This window comes from Pipra filicauda, unplaced genomic scaffold (genome assembly GCF_003945595.2).
Source record: "Pipra filicauda isolate LSUMZ 115617 unplaced genomic scaffold, ASM394559v2 scaffold237_size1200389_pilon, whole genome shotgun sequence".
In the NCBI taxonomy this organism is placed as follows: Eukaryota; Metazoa; Chordata; class Aves; order Passeriformes; family Pipridae; genus Pipra; species Pipra filicauda.
In genome coordinates, this window is record NW_024104351.1 from 510,997 (window position 1) to 529,876 (window position 18,880).

Sequence of the window (18,880 nt, forward strand, 5' to 3'; positions counted from 1 at the left end):
CTAGTCACTAATTCACAGAGGGTGAAGTGCCCTTCAGATGGATATGCAGATGGAAATCAGAAAGATTAAGCAGTTAGGCTTTAAGAGTAAGACTTCATTGTACTTAGAGGCTTTGCTCACACCAGTAAATAAAACAGAATTACTTTGTGGAATCAAGCACTAGTGTGTGACTGTATGTATAATTTATTTGTTAGTACAATAACTAATTGGCAAGATTTTGAATCAATAGATATATTTCAGAAATTTGGTAAATTTGTTTCTCTCTCCCTTTTAAAGGAGAGTGTTTAAGCAGATAAATATGAACTAGAGCATAGTGGCACATAGGGTCTCAGGGTTAGATAATTGCCACAGTCTCTTTTATTTTCTTTTGCAACCTGTAACCTATAGTTACAGGTCGCAGAAAGGGGTCAGAGCATAGATAATCCTAGGACAAGATCATTGTACTGAGAAATGAGTACTAAAAAGTGTAGTCAGTCAAGGTAAAGTGTTGATTAAAGATCTGATTCCAAGCTTATTCTGCATGTTCATCACTCCTATGAAATTCCCAGGGGACATTAGATGTGTCTTTCTATGCAGTCCCTATGGGGAACAAACAGCTGCTTTCCCTTATAGTGCATCACTTCTAAGGACTAATGGGATTTGCTGACAGGAAAAAAATAATTTGCACCTGACGATGCCATCTTCAGAGCATCTGGTCAATTTAAACTAATGTACATCAATATTCAAAAAGTGTGAATATTGATGTAATATTACACTTCATTATTTATAATGGATGTTACGATGTGCCAGTTTCTTTTTGGACTGGCTAGACAGAGGGTTACTTGTTTCTTTTTACCAAGAGTAGTGTGAAAATTCTAGATTTTGCTACAAACATGTATGAAGAACACAGTTCAGATAAAAGAAAAGCTGCTGATACATGGATCAAACAAAAATTCTGATTCCAAATTACTTTTGTGTCTACAATTTTTTGTTAGGACACAAATAGTCTGGAAATATTTTATGAAGTTTAGTTTCACAAGTATTTCAATAGCTTGTCTTCAATTTCTCACGCCTTTACCAGGTTCTAAGAATTTGGAAGGAAAATTTCCATCTGAGAGACTTGTCTTAACCTAAATTCCAGTGGAAACCATCAGTAAACAGTGCATGGCCATTTCCTGGAGTAGTGCTGAAGAAAACTACATTATTCTTTCAAGTTAAAAAACAAGTAAAAGAATTGCAAAGACTCTGCTGTCAAGCTCTAGTAACTCAGTGTGGAGCAGGTGACTCAACATTGGGCACCAGAGCAGGACTCTACTTTTTGAGTGTATTCCAAAAAATAATCCAGGTATTAAGAGACTCAAAAATAGCCAAAAGAGAGAGGAGCTAACTAAAACTTTTATTCGAATTAAAGGAAGAGTTCATTAGACAATCTCCAATAAGATCTCTTAACTTGATAGAGGTTGCAACTTTTTTTATCCCTTGTGCCCAAAACGCAGGTCCCTCCCCGTTTCTCCATTGGCTGATATACTCTGAGGTTACAGACCTCCTCACACATCTACTACATGTCCCCCATTACTTGTTCATTAGAGGCTTTGAGGGTCCCCAACATTTTCAAAATGGAGGTTACTGCATATTGGTCTCCATGTTCTGGGCACTGTATTATCTTATGCTGGACTACTACATAGCTAGTAACTTTTTTATCCCCTACTACTAAGCTAACTGTGACTACTACAAATTTTGCAAGAACATTCTACTTATTTCTAATAAGTGTGTCATTTGCTGGCAAGAATCTGTGAAACCTACTGGCATAACTTGACTCTGTAGGGTAGATCAATGTGCTGGATCAAAAGTTGGTGACACTTTTTATGAAGTATGTATTATGTACAAGAGCAGCAGGCTGTGCCATGGGTGAGTTGCCAATCCTTTCTTCGATGCTTTTGAACATCAGGAGTATATTTAATGGTTCTTTGATTTTTTTTTTGGTTTGTTTTTTTCTAAATCAGAAGACATGTTTCTCAGTAAGACAGCAAAGTCAGTTGTTGAAAAGTTAGGAAATTATAGGGTTTGTGTTTATTTGCAGCCTTAACCAAATGCAAGAAAAAGTCTGAACTTGCATTGAGGCCCACAGAGATCTGTGAGATCTTCTTCCAACATCCTTATCACTTCCTGGAAATTTCACAGACAAAACTGCTGACAATGAACTTCAGATCAAGTCTTGACTTACTCAATATTTGGTTGCTTAGCTGCTTGCCTAATTTAAACCAAGAGTAGGAAACCATACACTGAAGAATGAAGCACTGCTCCCTCAGAGGGGTCTTGTCTTAGGTGGGTTCATTGCGTGGAAGAGTCTGCGCTATAATATACTTCCAGTAGGAGACTGACTCTGGCATTTCCTGGCTTGCCAGGGCTTAATTTTGCAACTGTTGAATTTTATCAGCATTTTGGAACTAAGAAATAGTCTGGAGCTTTATAATGAAAGGGTAAAACATACTCAAGTGAATCATTTTATAATAATGTACATTTTATACAGTGGAGCTTTCTTCATTTTTTTGCAGAGGTTTTTTTTACAAAAGCAGGAGAATACTTTCTTTTTGTTTATCTACTTTTATCTGTTTTCTCATCTAAGCTTGGACACCATGCGGGATAACCTTTTTTTTTAATTTGTTTGGTGCCATTCACATTTGGTTGTTCTGACCCTTTCTCCCTTCAAACCTTTCAACTACCCAACAGTTGCAGTATTCCTTTTCTGATTGAGATAGCACAGCTTCTGCTCCACAGTGTTGAGCAATCTCATTGCAGAAGAATATCAAGAGAACACCTGCAAAGAGAAGGTGAAAATAGTGAAGGAAAGAAGACACAGGAAGATGAGGCAACTGGTGTGTGCCACAGAGTGGGTCCTTCTCAGTGTGCTTGGAAGCTAAGGTGACAATGCCAGGCAGTGAAATACTGCAGTCTTAGGCAGGCCCCCCACTCCCTAATGATTGTTGACTCTGTAAAAACAAAGGCTTAGCTTCAGGTGCACTGGCCTTGCTAGCTGCTGACCTTGTCTCTCTTTGTCTGAACAACTGATTTGTGGTTTGATATTTATCTGCATTTCAACTGATTCTCAAATTGCTTTGAATTTTTCACATCACTAATTATAAAGTGTATGCACTGAAGCATAAGGTGAAAATCTCATCTTTAGCAGTTACTTGCAGACTTTCAGTAGTTCTCTTTAGTAGCTCTCTGTATGAGCATGATCATCCCATTATAAAGAGCCCTGGCAGGTTACAGTAGCTACTGTCTCTAATTCATGCCTGCCAAACCTGTTCCCTTAGCAGCAGGCGACTTTTCAATGAGAGTTTTAACAAGTCTCACTATTAGGCAGCATCTTACTGGTTCCTTCATTATAGCAAGACCTGATTTCCTTCATTAGCTAGAAGATGTCTGCTTGCGGTACAAATATTCAAGAACTAGCAATGACTTCAGACTTTCTAAACTGGCTTTCAAGCCCAATTAGAGTTGGTTGGGTTGCTTACAGGGAGAAAAAAAATAAGAAAAAATTTCAAAAATCCCCAAACAATGAAAAAAACAACCAAACAAATTCCTCCTCCAACTAATTTAAATCCAAGACTTGCTTTTTTCATTTACTGTTGTGGTTTCTACATGTTATCCCATCAGTGTAGCAAATGTAAAGAAAGTATTTGATGAGAGTCCTTTTATCCTGACAAGGTTTTGTACAAAAATCTTATTTGCTTTTTGCAGGTATGACAAGGCAAGCATTGCAGATTCTGAGTTTTGGTCCTTGGTTTATTTTATATGCTGCTGTTTTATACACAAATGAACATGAAGTAGACCAGAAATAACATGTTCAATAGAAGATGATTTTTCAAAGACAATCTATTCTGGACTGGGATCCTATTCTAGAATTTAGTATAGGATGTCAGCTGTGGGCTTAGGACTTCCTTATGATGAAAGAAACAAAAATAGAGAAATGAAGAGTTTAATTAAGCATTTAAATAACACATAATAAGTTTTCTAATGGATTATCATCTTTAGGAAATCGCTGTTTGCAACCGACTTTAGACATACCGGCATTCAATGACAGAATCCATGCGAACAAAGAGTACTGTTGAAAGGATGCCCAAGGCCCATCAGGGTGAATTATATAGCCTAAGATTAATGTATCTTGAGGTGCAATCAGTTGTATAAATATACTCAGTGTCTGACCACTATTCCAAGCAAATCTTGCTATACATTCAGAGTGCTGCTCCTTTGGTGCTCCAGTGCTTATAGATGTCTGAGAAGGAAGATATCTGGGAAAAATAAAGAGTATAGCGAATTCAGTAAGTATTGCTTGTATGGAACTGGGCAAACTTGCACATCACTTTCTTAAAAATCTCCTGCACTGTATAAGGCTTTATGATATTCACCAAGAGGATTGAAGACAGTTTAGGAGGCTGCTATGTGTTTAATGATCTGTGATGTTAAAGAGGGAATATCCTGAGCTGCCTTACACTGGAAATATTGTAGGAAATACCATAGGAAAACTAGCAAAATCAGTAAACTCTTTAAAAAATGTCGGTGTATAAGGAGGATTGCCAAAACAGCATATATTAATTGGATTTCATTTTGTTGAAAAAGGTTGAAATAGCTACAGTGACTAAGTCTAAATCATAAGGTTGTGTGGTAAATGAAGTTGAATAAAACACTAGTGCTGTTGTCTTGCATAGCATTATGTGCTTCAACAATAAATGAAGAAAAACAACTAAATCCGTTCTTTTTTATTGATATGCTTGGGTTTATTTTGTTTTTGTTCATGACTACCAGTGGCTGTCTTAGGCAGGGCTGGTAGATGATCCACTTGTTTGTATGGTATTCTTCGGCTTAATGTGTCTCTCTCACAGAAATTGTGTTTTGCAATTTGCAGAGCACGATTTGTGAGTTTTCATGGAGTGCTCAGGACTTTGGATATTCCTGTGAACATGCTCCTGTGAAATACCACATCCTATTTATTTCATAACCTTGAGATTGACTTTGTGGCATTAGTCTTTTCTCACTTTTTAATGATCTATTCAAATTCTACTCAAATATATATTTGCAAATATATTTGCAAATATCCAGATGCTAAAGTAACTGGAAATATATAAGGTTCTCGTAATATCTGACCCAAAAACTTATTGTAAATAATAAAATAAACAATAGTAGACCATTTATCTGAAGGCTGCTCAAAATATTTAATTTATAAACATGTATATCAGTAAAATTCCATACTTTTCTCTCCTGGAATATTTAAGAATTCATTCATTCATACTTCTCTATTTGCTTACACCTTAATGGTCCTCTGTTTAATATTAGGTAATAGAAAATGTGTAATAAGAATAAACTGGGCAAGGTATTCATAGCCAGAATATTGGTCTTTTTTTTGTCATACCCACTCATATTCCCCGTAACCTGAGATGGATGACATTTTCAGTTGTATTGCTAAGGCTACATCCTTGCTTAATCTTCTCTGACTTATTTAGTTCCTTGCTTTGCTTCCTGAACAGAGAAAACAATGCCTAACTTTAAATTAGTGGCTTGAATTTTAACTTGAAATACTTTCTAATATGATACATTTGTTGTCATTACCAACTGCAGTGTCATAAGTCTCCAAAACCAATTCAGGTGAAGTTGGATAGTTTTATACCTTGCCAAGGCCTGGTGCTGTAGCATTGAATTATTGTATTCTACTGCTTTGCTATTTGAAGGTACTTTAATTTCCCTGCTGGCAGGGAATGAATGATGAAGGCAGGAATGTATTAAAAGCTTTTAGTTCCTTGTAATTAAGATGCATTGGTACAGCTGAGTTAATCTGTTTATCCCTACGTAAGCTCTGGTTTTAGACATACTTCTATTTCAGTGTTATTCACTTCTCGTCCTCTGTAACACTCTGGTTGATGAGAGTATGATGAATCCTTGCATGTGCTTATTTGATATAGCTGAAACCTATTGTGGCCTACATTTGTTCTTAAGACAGGTTGCTATGCAAAGGTGGTTGAGAAACAGTCTGAAAATGGAAGAGTTAGGTTCTATGTTGTATCATAATAATTTTTCAGAAGTCAATCCTATTTCACCATCCTGGCATAACTTTCAATAAAAAGCTTGAAGGAATTGTAAAGTGTAGGTATGAAACACAACGCGTAGAGATCGACTCAGCATAAACCAAAATGTTGATACTTAATGTCTTCTGAACTGCACTTGATCAAATAATATATTAAAATTAGCAAAAACTTAACATGGCAAAGTTACTTCTTTATGAATATGTTAAGGCATGTAGAAATCCAATCTAAAATGTCTCATTAGTTCTGTTCGTAGAATAGTTTACGATCTTGTTTACCACAGAGAATGAAGAGGTTGCTTGTAAAATTTGCCCTAACAAAATTCTGGTGAATTCTAGTGATGAAAAATTACTTTATATTTGCTACTAAGTCCCCCTTATTTCCTCACAGGATTGCAAAAAATCCTGTGAGAAAGCAGCTGGGGAAAAAAAATAAATTGACATGCAACATGCAAAAACTACAGTATAAACTGATTCCTGGAATGCCACAGTTTCCCCAGATATTTACAGCTTAAATACCGTTGTTAGATGCTCCCTGGAGTGTCATTGGTCCCAACATCTCCAAAAGATCTCCTGCTTTAGATTTTGTTTGGATAAAGATACAACTAGTATGATTCACTTATCCTTATTTCCAGGGAATTTTAAATTTACAACACTTTGCCAACTGTTTAAAAGTACTTAATATTTTTAATGCCAGAATTCAATATGTGCCTTGGCTTTTAATTTGTGAGCAAAACATACCATTTACTTGAGGGAAACACGAATTCTTCCAAATGAAAACAGAAGATTTAGATAAATGTTAAATACTTTCAGTGCCACCTATTGGCTGAGAAATTGTTTCAAATAAACATCAGCTTTATAATCGTGGACAAAGTGAGATAAGGCTACTTATAGTAATATTTCTAATTTTTATTGAAGGTGAAGTCAGCATCAGGGTCTACAATCACATTTAAGACATTATCTTATCTCAAAGAATTTAAACTCTAACCACTTTTTCTTTTTCTTTACAGAAAACAACATATGAATGCTTCCTGTGGGATGCTTCAGATGTACTGTGGTGGTATCAATGTTCTAAAGCATTTAGTGGATAGGTAAGGTGGTGGGAGACATAAGAAGAGGTCAGGAAGGAATTAAAACTTATCTTTTTAGCCTGAAAATGTTGGGGTTTTTTTATCTGAACATATGATCTAATCAGTTTAACTACAATTAACTTCCTCTTTGTAAAATTTCAAGCCAAAGATACTCCTCACTGCATCTCAGATTCTGTTTCTGGAATATATTGAATTCTGTTCCGTCTCTCAGCGCTTAAGCATGTCCTTAACTTTCCACATTCATAATTTCATCAGGATCATGCGGAATACCATTCAATTCACTGGAAATACACACATGGTTAAAGGTAATCTCATTATTGTTTTCTAAAGCAAAGCAAAGTTTGCCAATTTATGTGAACAAGGCTTATATATTTTATCATCTCTAAAATGTGCATACTTCTTAACTCTCCTAACAGCTTTGAGTTTAGGATTTTGGGTAAACTATTTAGAGACTGTGTTTATACAGGGGCTTATTTGTTGCATACATAGCTAGGAAGCTTTATATTTCATTGCAGAAATTATAATTGAAGATTACAATTATTCCTTAGTTCTAGGAATACTACTTGTTCAGTATGATTTATAATTTTTTTCCTCTCTCTTCTGAGTTTTTTTGTTTGTCTCCTGGATAAATTATGCCACAGTAAAGAGATGAAATTACACCTAATAATCTCAAAGAACCTAACTGCTTTGAAAATTGGGCTTGATTATAGTGCCCTATGTTAGAAAGGGACATAGTATCCCATACAATTCTTTATTCATATTTACTGACACCTTTTCTAAGAAGATGTGAGATTTTTGTCATTTAATTGAAGAATATGTTCAAGGTAAGATTTTTTTTTAACCAGTGAAACAAAAAAGAAAAACACTTAGGGTGACAGAGAGTCAGCTTATCTCTGATAAACTAGTTATGTTAGATCAGATGTTTGGGAAAAGAGCAGAGCTACACCTAGGCCAGGAGAGTCCAACCACTGCAAACTGAGAATGGTCAGTCCTATCCTGGGAAAATTTATCTTAAAAGTTCTTTAACTACCTGAGAGTTCACAGTCTACCCAAGCTGACTCTTTAAGTTCCTTGTATAGTCAAAGACAACCTCTCCAGGCTGGCCGCTAAGAGAGAAATTCTAGTTATTACACAATGAACCAGAACAGTAAAGTATCTATACGAGATGCCTGTCCCATATCAGGGACTATACAAGGAGTGTAACCGACCTTAAATTTAACTCTAAAACTTTTTAGGAGGCTGATATTTTGGATGGGTCCTACTCTTACTGTCAAACCCTTTGACTTTGAATAGGTCCTTTGTGAGCATTTCCAGTTGTCTCAGTTTCTTAAAAAAAAAAAAAAAAAAAAAAAAAAAAGCCAGGTCTATGTTACAAAGATGATCTTGAGATAGTGTCCCCAGAAGTGGGCAGGGCAGGACCTGACTGAAGTCCCAGAGGTCATAGAACTGGCTCAGCCTGAGGAGGTCCACACTGCCTGGCCCATGGGCAGCCTCCACCACTCTTGTCGTCATAGTGCATTGATGCTGTCAACATTTTAGCACTGATTTAACCACTCCTTTCAGATCTTTTCTACTCCTGGTCTTAATTTTTGCTTCTCCTTTCCCCTTATGCCCTTCCTGAATCAGGCTGCCCTTTTTTTGGCACTGAAATGCAGCAAAGCAACCTGAAGGCTATGTACTTTTAGCCAGATTCAGAAGCCATGACAGAGGCTGAGTCCACAAAATGACTCAAAGCCTGAAATACATTTGTAAAAAAAGAACAAAACCAAAACCACATCTGTCCCATAGGATTTTAAATAAATAAGGTTTTTAACAAATGATGACACAATCCTTGGCCAAGGGTGAAAAATCCCAGAATGGGAGCAGTGCTTTTTTTCAGACTAACATAGTGAAAATAACATGAGCTCCAGTGCTAAATTATATCAACTACAGTGGAATGTCAGGACACAAAAAAAGGAAAGTTTGGGTTTATATTGTTAGAGATTCATATCTATGGGATACTTTTGTATGACTCCTATGATTCCATGCTTTTTAGGTCCCAATTAATTACTGAAATAGTTCTGTGGCTCCTTTTACTAAAAACTATAATTCTCAGTCACAGCCTAGTACTTGTATTTTATCCAGACCATTTTTACAATGTCATAGAGTCATAGAGTCACAGAATAGCCTGTGTTTTTAGGGACCTTAAAGATCATTCATTTCCAATACCCTGCCATAGCCAGTCCATTGCTGTTTATTAAGTAGAGAAAACTATTTTTATATTTATTCCTGAATGTTTCATAAGAGTTGAGTTGAAATTCCAAGTTTTCAGAAATTGGTAAGTGCATTTAGAGTTGAACTAGACTTATCTTGAGAGGGTTTTTTCTTTTGGTTGGGATTTTTTTTAAAAGAAACTAGATTTGCGGTTTAGATGAGAATATTATAACGTTATGTCTGTTTGAAGTCAGCTGAGATCAATTCTCTTTGTTGAGAAGCCAAATAATTTATTTGCTTTAGCTTAAGACATTTCAGTGTTTGTAGTCCAAAATTATGTTCTCTGGATACCCTTCATGTGATATTGTTGGCTTTTTAAGTGCATCCTGATAAGAGATGAGAAAAAAGAAAAACCTTAGCTATCTTTCATAAAACAACTAATAACAGTTTCACAGTAATCTAAAAAAAAAATATTTACCTCAATTTTAGAAGATTATGTCAGGAAAAAATTCAAATGCATGAGTATGTTTCTGGAGAGCTTGATTCTTATGTCTTGCAACTGTGTCACTTACATTCTTGTGTATAAATTTATGCTATAGAATTTCAAAATAAACAAGGTTCCAGACCAAGTATTTACAATAGAATGATGCATTCAGGCAGTGGCTCAGCTCCTTTAATTCTAATTAAAAAGGATTCTCAGTCTTCTTCTGAAAGAGGCTATACTCCTTGCTTATTGCTTAAGTGTCGGGTTGCTTGGTACGTGTACCTCGTGGTGCCATTAGGACGATGCATCATTTGCTATGCCCAGGAGCACTTTGAAGTAGGAATTATTTGGTTATTTAAATAGTAGCTTGTTTTCCTGTGAAAAATTAATAATAATGACTGTTCACTAGGAAAAAAAAGAAAAATCCCTGAACTCTTAGAGCTACTTAGACTGGCAGCTGGTTTAGTCAATTAACTCACAGCATCGCTTTCCACTGTAGCAGTGTTCTTATGGGACTTGAGCCTCTTTTATGCCTGATTCTGGGCAGAAAAATGGTAATGTTTATTTTATTAATTTATTATGACACAGATTACCCATGAAAATTCTCACAAAATTTGTTGATGAAAATATACTCTTCTCGGGTCCATTTTTAAATACATCTCGGTGTATTGATTTAGCAGCTGAAAAGGACAGGAAAAGTCAGCAAAAGTAAAAGGAAGCCCTAGGAAGGAAAAAAAAATATATATTTAGCACAGATATTATTCCTACTTGAATACATGCCTCATAATTTCTACTTTTTTCAGCATTTGTTCCATAACACTCTAGCATTATCCTGTCATTAATTCAAAGAAAACCAATACAAATAGCTTCAAGACAAATAGCAATATCATTGCATAAAACCATAAGACCAAATTCATATTATTAAATTTTAGCTGCCTTAAAGTTAAATATCTTATTTAAACTTCTCAATGCTTCATGCCCCTCTGTGCTCTTTTAGAGAGCAGTTCAGCCATAATTTGAATGAACTGACATCTGAAAGTAACTGTCTGTCTCTTATTTGTGTTTGCCTCCCTCAGCTATGATTGGGTGAGACAGGGTGCCTTTCCCTTACCTTCTCTCCAGTCACTTCAAGGTTATTTGAAGGAAATGAGTATAGGAGAAATTTATGTGTCCTCTTTTTAATCACACATTTTATGGAAAAATATTTCACAGTTCTATCTTATTCTGATATTAGTTATTATTTCCATCTTGTCACTACTCTCCTTAGAGCCACTAACTTTTTTAATGTTTTCCATTGGAAAAAAACTTTCTAATATAGTCAGGAGTGTAGATGAGAGCCTTATTCCACTATAAAGGTGAAAGAAAGGTATGAAAGAGCTATATATTCACAATTTTATTGAATAATTTAAAATTAAAAAAACCCTTTTTAATAGAATTATATCAAAAAGATATAATTATATTTATTGTTCTTTTTTAATTGAAAATTCAATCCCTTGTTGACTAATTCCTTCACCTAAATAGATCCACAAAGTCATATTTGGGAATCAGACTTGTATCTACGAGCCAGTGATGGAGCTTTCACCGTGAAAACTGTGATGATTAGTAAAGAATAGCTTGACTCTTTTCAAATTTTGCATTGCCTTGTAAAATAGAAGATGTATTCTATGCTTGCACATATGCTTTGTAATTATTTAATCAACCAAATTAAATTTAAGGAAAAACATCTTTAATTTCATTATGTATTGTTTGGACCTGAAGAGGCATTTGATCATCATGATTGAATAATGGATATTAGCTACAGTGGTAATCAAAACAAACATAGAACATTTATATAGCATCTTTTCATGGTCCTTTTCCAAGTGATATAATCCATGTACAAACTGAGCTTGAATAAAATGCTAAGGTTAAACAGCCAAGCCTTCAGCAATCAGCCATGGTGAAGTCAAGAGTTTTCTTCCAGACATATGTCTTCAAAGAACAAGACCTCTCTAACATTAAAAGGCTAAATATTAGGTTATGTGAACATTAAATATTTCTTGCCTCAGTTCTCTACAGTGCCTAAAATTTTATTGTTTGAAAAGATTTGAAAGCTTAACTTGTTCACTCCCACTCCACAGGGTGCCTTAATGAATGCTTTCATGTATTCCTGAGTTGCTTTCCAGTGATAAGTGTGTGATTAGTGTTAAACTGTGCTTGGCTTCTACACAAGCATGAAAGACACAGTTATATCAGTCTGCAAAAATACAACTTTCCATTAGAAAAAGCTGGTTTACTTATGATACCATTTCTTACATTAGAAGTGTTTTGTTCAGGTTTTTTCTCTTTTTATTTCTGATTAAATTGCGATATCAAAACACCCCATTTATGATTTGCATTGAAATGAACAAGTATAAATTTTTCTATTTAAAAAATTTTTATATAAGAATCTTTTATATTTTGTGCATTTTGAAATAGTAAATAAAAGAATTGCAGTAAAATGATTCATTTTTATTACCCAGAAACATGTTTTCTGATGTTCTGTAAATGCTCTGTAACAGTTCCTTCCAGTACTGTTTGAACCAGAGGAAACGCTTCTTCCCTTATTGATGAGATCCATTGCAGGCAGTGGGAATGTTATGAACTCCACTTGGGCCAGGCTTTTCAAAACAAGATGTTGAATATTTTGTCTCAAATGCAAAGGTCAGATACCAAGTAACTATGCTATAGAAACGAAATCTTATGCAGGCTGAATCTTAACTGAGGGAACTGCGTAAAGTTTAATTCCAGAAATCTGGAGAATGCATAGGGAATATTTTGAATACTCAGATTTCCAAGTACCAAGGATATGAATATTTGTGATATTTGAAGGATATCATGAAATTGTACCTCTATTGTTTGTTTTGTAACACGTGGTTATGACCACAGATAAATACTTTTCATGTAATCTTGTCTTCATGTTAGCAATATCTCTTTCACTATTAAGTTTCGTGAAGGTGTATAAAGGAAGACAAAGAGCTGGGAACAATGGGAGCTCCGTGGAGCACAAACACTTGCCGCTCTCATTATCCACCCATTCTCAGCTGAGTCACAGACAGGGGATGAGTTCAGTATCTCTGGAGCTAGAACAGGAGAGGAATGGCTGGATGTAAAGAGCTGGGTGCTCAGAGCACAGCACTTTGGGTTGGTTAAGGGTCAGTGCCAAGCGACAGGGCTCCTCCAGGGTGCAGGCACTTGGACAAGGACAACCTCAGCCACATGAGCACTGAGGCTGCCTCCAGGCTGTAAGGATGGGGCTAACACTGATGGCCAGATGCTCGCCAGTAAAGCCAGGAGGCAGGTGCTCCTCAGGGGCGCTCCATGGTTGCCATAAGGGAGATTTTATCTCCCAAAGGCTCTTAAATGACTCTGGTGTCTGCATGCAGCATGAAGAACAGGTCCCTAGCGAGAGAACTTTAGCTGCGCTTCAGGCATTTCACGTGGAAATCTTCCTGAGCAGCTCCTGTCCTCGGCGGGACCATGCTAAGCTGCTTCTAGGGAGGGAGAAATGTGTACCTTTTGAAAGATGACACTATCAGGAGTAAAGTAGAGGAAAATAAACCTCTTAGCAGGATCACTCTCAAGGAGAAAAGACAACATAGAAAGAATCGTGTCTTGTTGATACCACCTAAGGAGTCCTTCTGCTGTGCCTTTTGCAACTGGACTTGTCTGTCTCACATTGGCCTCTTTAGCCACCAGAGCGCTTGTAGCAAATGTGGGTAGAGCCCTTCCCAAATCTTCGTTTGCAAAGCCTAGCCATGACTGACAACATGTATAACCATTTTTTATATATAAAGGTGGAACAGTTGTTTACATATACATATACATATACATATACATATACATATACATATACATATACATATACATATACATATACATATACATATACATATACATATACATATACATATACATATACATATACATATACATATACATATACACATGAAAGCCTCTCTAAAAGAGTCTAGTTAATAGTAGTTCTTTTTTGAGTTTATGCAAACAAACACCCTACAAGGAATGAGAAGAGAGACTTTTCAGGAAAGCAATTATTTTCTCCAATATTTCTTTTGACTGTTTTGCGTTTCAGAAGTGGCATAGTCTTGCACTAAATCTCACTGACCTAGGTGTTTAAATCCAGTTGACCTTAGGATTGACAAAAATTCTACTTGTTTTCCTGTATTCAAATATCTTCAAAGAATAAATAGTCAAATATTATAGATAGCTGGTAAATTCCAGAACACTGTAAAATGCATCATCCATTGCATTCTGTGAATACATTTTCTGCCTATTTGGCCACCTCTATGTAAACTTAATAGTGAAAACCAAGCACTCCTATATGGGGTAGCTGTTAATATGTATTCTCACTATAATCTCAGAAAGGCACCAAAAAAGAAGGATTTGGGTTTTTTGAAGGACTTAGATCAGTGGCAGATAATTATAAATAGTCTGAAAGAAGAAGAGAAGAAGAAGTAGTGATGTATTGCCTATATTTTCTTGATTCCAGTTTGGTTTTGTTATTTGTTTCTTTCCTTCGTGACACTCAAAAATATGTACCTTCTTGCAATAGGTGTTATGTTATTGTGGACTCCTTGTTTTAGTAGAAGTGTAATTAAGGAGGAATTTGAAGAAGAAGATTCTCAAGATGGTTCTCAAGCCTAGTAATTGAGGAAAATACTAGAGTAGGAAAATTCAAGAGTGTAGGTCTAGCTTTTTGCTTTTTCTAATTCTAGGTGTACTTGGTCCTGCTGAGAACATAGCTTTTGAGGAAATATTTGTCAAGAGTCTCTTACACTATGCTAGGTTTAATATCACGATGTCTTGCACTTATGTTGATGAGTCTTTAAACTTTAATAAAAATAAAAAAGTTGTTTTGTATTGTATCTTATCTAAAGGTTACACTGTTGTTGCATACAAGTTGAATAAAGCAGCTTCGTAATTGACAAAAAGATCTTTCCATCATTTTGACTGCTTAATTAAATATTTTTCTCAAATTCCCCCAGATAAATAATGACCCTCATGATGCACATGCACTTTTGTCATGGATATAAGATCAGGAATAGGGAATTCATGGTTTATCTGTCACAGTCCTTGCAATATAGCACTTATTCCATGAAGGAGCTATTATTCAGACTAATTAAAGTCTGGCCATGCCTGCTGTCCAAAACATTATTACTCCCCTTGACAGAAGTGTCTGTTCTACTGCCAAACCTTTGTCACCCTCTTTTTCTACTCCGTAATTGAAACCTGACACACATTAAATGCCTTCACTGCCATTACCTATTATTTTAATTCTGGGTAATGATTGGGTTACTCAAGATAAATCTTTTTACAAGACTGTTTATTTTAAAATAAATTTAAATATATTTCTTATAATACATAATGTCTTTCCAAAACTCTTGACATTAACTGAGGGTCTTAGTAGCCTGACATTTTTAGTTATTTGAATCTCATATTCAAAGCGTGACATCTGCAGAAATTTATGTGTCAGGGCCCTGAGTGCACCAATGTACCAAAAGTAGCCCTGCAAGTCTCACCTGAGGCTCTACCCATGCAGTCTTGGCTCACTGCGTGCTGCGTTAGTCTCAGGCTCTTGCCCTTCTTTGTCCTTCCTGAGTATATGTGGTAGGTTTGCTGCCCCTGGCCCTGCTGTTCAAGCAGAGATCTGCAAATGAGTCTCTGCTATGCTCCATGGTGCCTCTGACCTCTGAGGTACTGGAATGACACTTTCATTTTAATCTGAAGAAAGATGGACCTACCTCCTGAAGAGTTCATAGCCCTACATGGGAGATCCAAATCTGAGGAGTAGTTATTAAGACTCAAGTCTCTTCTGAAGTGGCTCCTTTTCAGTCTGGTATATTTTGTGATTGTTTAGCAACTAATATTTTAGCTTACTTTACTTCCCTAGGAGTCTCTTTCTGAACCACTCAGTATGGTTTCCGCTCAGAGAGGGAGATGGAAATTGGTTTCTTTCCTGACTAAGAGTATTTAATTTCCCCACCAAGTGCCCTAAAAGCTGTCAGCAGAAGTGGATGGAGAGGTGTACACAGAACAATTCAGGTATCTTTTTCTTATGTAGCATTAAGGAAAATAGGAAAAATACAGTGTGTTGAATATGAATCACTAAAATCATTTGACGTGGTAAATTAACCTGACAGAGGGAGGAGAGAACTGTACATGCATTTTGTTGCCTATAAACATTAAATAATCAAGGCCATTATTTAGGTTTATTTTCTCTTCATTCTCAACACTGGTCATTTGGCAGTATTTACACATGTATGAGAGTGATCATGACTTGTTGTTGAGTAAGGATCTATAACTGTCACTGAATCCAACTCCTTTCATTGTGCTTCTGCTCATAATGGATCACTTTCAGAAAAGCACAGGTAACAAGTTTCACTCTTGATGGAGTGAATTCAAATACAAACACATTTGGCTACTTGCTGACTAAAAAGTCTTCCAAAGGACACTGCAATGGTAAAGAAGAATTAAGAGACAGGACTAAAAATCCCTCAGCAAAGTGAAAGGTGGATATGAGTGCTTTCCTATCACCAAAAACCATGCTTTGTCCAGGCCAGGAGGTTAGCTTATAAAATGGTTCCTTGAAGAAAATGAGTATTTACATCAGCAGTAATGCTTATAGATTTTTTTTCTCTCTGTTTTTCACTAGTAAGAGAAAATCCACATCAGAATTTGCTACCCAAATTTGTCCTAGTGTGAAATAAGTGTGGGACTAGCAGGTATAATAGGAGCCCCCACAGGAAACTTGTTCTCAAAATGCTACGTGAGTTTTCAAAGATTTCTTTATTCTTATGGCCACAAAGGTGGCAGTTAACCCTGACCAGGCTACAAAACATTTAAGAATTTGGAGACCTAGAATTGAATTTCAGGAAAATATTATGAGGTCAAATACTGATATCATTAATCTAATTTCTATAATGTTGATTTCTTTAGACTTAGAAAGAGAAGAACTATTGTTTGCATATTTGCAATATGTTGATCCTGGATTACAGTGGCAAAAAAGTTAGAAACAGTTGTTTTTCAACATAAGAATATTAAAAAGTCACTTTTAAAATAAGCTGTAGTTCTGAGTACTCCGGAATAAGCATCAGTCCTGCAGTTTCTTTTTTAAATGTACCTGCAAAATTAACCAGAGATTTGACAACTGTGTGCATGCAAAACTAAGTGAAGCTAGATTATATATAGGAGTTGCTTCAACCAAGCCTTGACAAAATTTTTGTTTTATGCCTAGCAGCATTTCATCAGAATTCCATGTTATAATATAATTGTATCTATTTACTTCAGATATCGATGAAATGTTCACATTATTGAGGGTTTCTTTAGTGAATACCATCAAGATAGGTCTAGAAATAGTCCTTTCCCAAGAATTATAAAAGAGGCTTCAGTACTGTCTGAATTTTGGAAAGTTATTTTTAGTATAGCCTTTTCTCCAAAGTGGTACATCATTCCTACAAATAAATCAGGTATGTTCATCTGAGTGTATCTTACTAAAAAAGAGTAATGGCCAGCATCTTCTGGTCTTCAGTAACATGAGATTATACAACCTGTAGAGAGGATCATACAAGTTTCTAAATGTTCTTCTTTCTCTTAAATAATATAGAATAAAATAGGGTCATTATGTGAGGTGGAATAAATTTACAGTTGTATGGGTTACATTATGTGGATTACATGCCTACAACATACACCCACATATGAATGAACCTGTATCCATTAAAAAAGGGCTCTAAAAATGCTTACTTAGGAGTAATATACCCCTTATACCACAAAGGAAGCTGTATTTGTTTAATGTGACACATTGTGGGTAACATATGGCTTTATTTCAAGAGACAGGCAAGGACTAGATTGTTCATTTGTATCACAAGGGCCACACATTTAGGCAGGACCCTTTGCAAACTTTTACTGTAATCTTCCCAAGTAGGATTTTTTGTGGCTATGTTGCTACAGCTCCAGTTTGAACAAGGCTGGAACATTTCCCAGATGAGAGGAAAAGCATGTCATAGCCAGAATTACGATCTGCCTAGTAGACACAAGAATAATTGCACACAAGTGTATACATGTGAGGTCTTTACTAAGTCCAGATTTTGTCTCACTTATTTATTTATATAAATGCCAGGTCTATGGCCAAGTAGTGTTGGTATCTCCTGGGTATTCCCCCATCCCACTTAAAGTGACATCTGCAGTTTCATATATCTGTCAAGTATATGGATTAAGTCTGTTGTTTCCCATTTAATGTCATGTTATTAATAATGGTAATAACTGTTTGCTAAATGATAGTTGCACAGACTGTCATTGTAAAATTAATGGTCACACATTCTTGTCCTTTCCTTATTTGTCTTATGACTGCCAGAACACTAGACGTGCTTTTCAACTCTCAAATATTTATTTCTCCTAATGATTCCTTCTAATGTGCCAACCTATCATAGTGCTTTACGAAATATTACTCCCTGGCTCTATGAACTGACTACACAAGTCTGAGCAATGACGTATCCATGCACTTTCAACTTATGCAGTCAGTGAGTATAGAAGTATGACAAGCTTTAAATGCAGAAAGGAATATTCTGGTAGGGTTCCCCTGCTTCACATATCATTTGAAGAAGCCCATCCTTTCACAGTCACAACAGTAAAGACCAAATAAATAGACCTCCACACCTCTCCTGACATCAAGTTTATTAACATATTATGATAAACAGTGTATAGCATGTTTTGGTATTTAAAAAAAATATAAAATAGAATTAATTTCATTTTAAAAAGCCTCACACAGGGACACTTTTCTGCTTTCAATATTTCCTCCTATTAGATGCCTGAGCTCTGAAGACCCTTATATCTATAATATAAATGAAAAAAGTTTCAAAAGGGACATCCTATGTGCTATTTTTCATGATATGTAATTCAATTTCATTGTAGTTGTGGATACTTATGATGGTCACATGATATATATTTCACATACTTTTTGTAATTATTTTTCCTCTGAAATCTAGTATCAGACCTCTGCAGTGGGACAGTACAGAGTAATCA